Genomic DNA, 4,716 nt, shown 5'->3' with positions numbered 1-4,716 from the left:
GCACGAATGTGACCGAAATAGTATTTATTAACTCTGGAACAAATTAAATGTTGTATATCACGAAAAAGAGTTTGGATAGTAGAATTTAGGGTACCAATAAATGGAACAGTCTCAATAGTGTTTAAGGCTCTTATGATATATTGACTGTCAGAATATAAATTAAATGGAGCAGAGATTTGTAATAAAGTCTGAAAAACGGCAAATAGTTTTACTTTTTGAGCAGACTTATAATTAGTACGCCAGGTGGTGGTATTGTCTTGTATAATCAAACTAGCTATTTTATTAGAAGAGCCATCAGTAAATACAGTTAGGGCGTCAGCAAGGGGCTGAGAAACAACGATTTTTGGGAAGAGAAATTGGTGATAGTGAGCAAATTGTAAAATTTTATCTCTTATTTCGCTTTTGTTGTTGATACAGTACTTTTTTGATTGTCTTTTTCTGTAATGTCGCGGCCAAAGTTATGTCTTGGACGTACGAAAGGCCGATATCGGCACAAATCTGTATATAATCGGGTAAGCCTCCCTTTTTTCTGTAAGGTCTCAAGGCAGCTTGACAAGCCGAATTGGCATTTTCATAAGCAAGCTGTTTAGCCAACACCATCTCTGTCTGTTTATCTCTTATCACTTTATCAATTGTCTCAAGCAGGCGGGCAACAAAATCTTGATATGGTTTATCTGGCCCCTGGTGATCTTCAGTCTTTTTATCAGAATTTGGAAGTTTTTTCCATGTTCGTAGAGCCGCAGCACTAATCTGAGGGTAGGCTCCAGGCAAATAATTAAGTTGACTATTAGTGTCTCGATAATTTCTCTCTCTCACCATCATTTCATAAGTGGTGTTTAGTCCCTGTCACCGATTGATATCAGCTGTGATCCCACACTGCTCAGCAAACTCAGATTTCCATAGTAAATAATCTCTTCCAGATAAACAAGCTCCAGCGACCTGTTTTTAATCATTAGGTGGCAGATTTTGATTTTTTTAAAGCCTCTATAATAGCCTGAGTAAACGGCGCAGTTGGGCCGTATTGTGTACAAGCCATTTTTAACTCTTTTTGTTGTTTAAAGGGCAGCGGTTCATAATATCTCTGTTGTTGAGCATTTTCAAATACTGGATAGATTTCTGAAAACCTGGGAATATGTTCTCTTTTTTCATTAGCTCGCTTAATCGCTTGTTGAAGAGGAGATAATAATATCTCACTTTTAATTTTTATGTTTTTACCGGGCAAAGAAGCAGGGATAGATATAAGCTCTCGCGATTTTACAAAAGGTGGAGGTGGATCAAGCCCAGCAAGAACCAAGGGAGGACATGTTGGAGGCACAGGCTGGCTGGAGTGGGAGTCTCCCTGTGTATCTTTTTTTACTGTTATAACAATCTTTTGAATTAAATTTTTCAGCTGTTTTTTAGAAAGCCCTGAATGTTTTAATTTTTCTTTTCCCGAGGGGGATTGTATGTTAACCATAATCTCTTAAGGCATATCTTCTCTATGGTACTGAGCCGCTTGTTTATTTAACTCTTTTTGTTCATCAGAGCTTAACACATCATCACTCTCTCCAGCCTTACAAGCTGTTCTCTCAGGCACAGCATAAAGCGGCTCAGGAGGAGGGGCGGAAGGCTCTGTAACTTTGGGTCCTGTGGAATCCCTGAGCGCCGTTTGAATTTTATGTCTCTCACGTTTAGGATCTAGACAGTCTCTTATGAGAGTCCACAAAGAAAAAGCATCTACAGGGACACGATTGGGACCATGTAAGGAATAATATGTCTGTAATTGTTTTTTTTACTTTTTTTAAGTTTTTAGACTAATTGTTCCTTCCTCCAGAAACCAGGGACAAACCTCCTCTATAAAAAGTAAAAACTTTTCTAGCTGTAACTTATTTACATGGATTCCCCTACCTTTTAACATAGTTTTTAACATATGTACAAATAACTGGCGGCTATTGCCTTGTCCCATGATTTATTACTCTTGACAGTAACACTCCCTGCCCTTTTACTTTAATTAATTAGGAATTCTTCTTTACTTACCTCAATCTTGGCGGGCAGCAGCCATCGTCACGCTCCGATTCCCGAGTCCCTGTCCGGGCGCCACCTGCCGGTGCCAGCGGGCAAAGTTGATCAGGTCCCGAGAACGTGCACGGCGGGGCTGAGAAAGGAAACTAAAGCAAGAGAAATCTACAACAAAGATGGGGTCGAGAAGTTCAGACACGTCTCCATGAAGGGACGCAGTCTGACACCAACTTTATTCAGCGTCTTATATTTATACAGAAGAGCGTGAGAAAGACAAGACAGTTGACATTTTTTCTTGGTTGACCTATACATCTTACAAACAGTCACAAGAAATCTTGAGAACATGGAAATGACACCCTGTTATTATTTCTTACACCAGATAACATTTCCCTGTGCGTGAGAAGTTTGTCCAGAACTCCAGGTGCCTGCAGTAAATAAGCGCCTAATCTCTGGGGTGGCGGGACAGAGAGCTATGTTTGCAAGCAAACCCTCAAGGACTGAGGCAGCTCCCAGAGCTGTGTCCTTCGGACAAAGGACCCTGTTCTCACGGACAGCTCCCCACAAGCTACAGTCCATGGGGTCACAAAGACTTGAACACGACTGGGCATCTGAGCACATAGCACAGCTAATTTTATCATTGACTATAAAAACACACAAAAATACACATTTATTTTATTTTATTTTTAAACTTTACAAAATTGTATTAGTTTTGCCAAATATCTAAATGAATCCACCACAGGTATACATGTGTTCCCCATCCTGAACCCTCCTTCCTCCTCCCTCCCCATACCATCCCTCTGGGTTGTCCCAGTGCACCAGCCTCAAGCATCCAGTATTGTGCATTGAAACTAGACTGGCAACTTGTTTCATACATGATATTATACATGTGTCAATGCCATTCTCCCAGATCTTCCCACCCTCTCCCTCGCATATACACAATGGAGTATTACTCAGCCATTAAAAAGAATACATTTGAATCAGTTCTAATGAGGTGGATGAAACTGGAGCCTATTATACAGAGTGAAGTAAGCCAGAAAGAAAAACACCAATACAGTATACTAACGCATATATATGGAATTTAGAAAGATGGTAACAATAACCCTGTATACGAGACAGCAAAAGAGACACTGATGTATAAATACATATTTTTTATTTAAATAATGTATACACTTGATAAAAAAATAATACTGTTGATGGGTTAATAATGAAAAGACGTATGCCTTTGCTCCTAGACTATCTAGTTTATAAATTAAGAAAATGCTTTATTTTTTAAAGAGTATTTTATTTTATCTATAGTTCTAAAATACATGTTTAAATCACTAGTCTTTGACTTATCCTTTTGGCATGCTGCTGCTGCTGCTAAGTCACTTCAGTCGTGTCCGACTCTGTACGACCCCATAGACGGCAGCCCGCCAGGCTCCTCCATCCCTGGGATTCTCCAGGCAAGAACACTGGAGTGGGTTGCCATGTCCTTCTCCAATGCATGAAAGTGAAAAATGAAATTGAAGTCGCTCAGTTGTGTCCGACTCTTCGCAACCCCATGGACTGCAGACTACCAGGATCCTCCGCCATGGGATTTTCCAGGCAAGAGTACTGGAGTGGGGTGCCATTGCCTTCTCCGATCCCTTTTGGCATAATCTAGTTATTGCCTGATAAAATATCTGAGGATTTATCACAAACCATCCCTTTCTTCCACCATCACACAATTGTTATAACATGACTCTTAATTGTTCTCTGTGCTTTATCTGGAATTGCAGAAGGTTAAAGATTTATTTATTTTTCCATCATTTCTTGAAAGCATATATAAACTCCTTATTTATTAAGTGAAGTTACTATTTATCTTGTGTTTTATTTGCAACTTCTCTTCTTAACTGCAAATTCAGTTACTTCTACTTTCACATTGTCAAGTTTTCTGTCATTCACCTGTATATTGTTAGTCAATACTTAATAGCATTGTTTGTCTATGGGTTGCTATTACGTGCTCACAGTAAACTCAAAGTGAACTTTTATGTCATGATTAGTTTTTAATGTTATTTGCAGCACAGACAAGTAAAATATGACTGCATGTTTTCTAACATAGCATTTTGTGTTTCCTGCAGTTTTAGAGTCCCTTTCTTTTTTAAAAAAAATTAGAACTGACATTTTTATCACATTTTAGGTAATCTCATATTGTTATAGATGGTATAAAAATCTCTGAATTCCTCTCTGTTTCTTTACCTTTGTGTGATGGGTGTGTGCCCCTATATATTTGTTTCTATCTGAAGCAATTAATTTTCATGACTGCTAACCACATCTAATGGATTTTTTCCCCATATATTGTGCCTTTTTATTTCTTTCTTTGCACTTAGATTTAAAAAAAAAAAACAAACAAACAAAAAAAAAACACCTTTTAGAAATTCTCTGATAAAAGTGTGGGAGTGAAATTTCTGAGATCATGTATGTCTAAAAATATTGCTCATTTTTCTTTACACTTGACTTAACATATTAGCTGTGTATATTCAGTTCATTTCAGCCACTCAGTCATGTCCGACTCTTTGTGACACCATGAATTGCAGCACGCCAGGCCTCCCTGTCCATCACCAACTCCCAGAGTTTACTTAACCTCATGTCCATTGAGTCGGTGATGCCATCCAACCATCTCATCTTCCCCTTCTCCTCCTGCCTTCAATCTTTCCCAACATCAGGGTCTTTTCAAATGAGTCAGCTCTTTGCATCAGG

General features: G+C 38.7%; 1 pseudogene; it reads right to left on the bottom strand.

Moving 5' to 3' along the window:
- Positions 1–384: 384 nt before the first annotated feature.
- LOC129633937 (endogenous retrovirus group K member 113 Gag polyprotein-like) lies at positions 385–1,945 on the bottom strand (annotated as a pseudogene).
- Between the last annotated feature and the right edge of the window lie 2,771 nt (positions 1,946–4,716).

Source organism: Bubalus kerabau, chromosome 19 (genome assembly GCF_029407905.1).
Source record: "Bubalus kerabau isolate K-KA32 ecotype Philippines breed swamp buffalo chromosome 19, PCC_UOA_SB_1v2, whole genome shotgun sequence".
Lineage (NCBI taxonomy): Eukaryota > Metazoa > Chordata > Mammalia > Artiodactyla > Bovidae > Bubalus > Bubalus kerabau.
The sequence above is the reverse complement of the archived record's forward strand: the minus strand, read 5'-3'. Positions and strand labels throughout refer to the sequence as shown.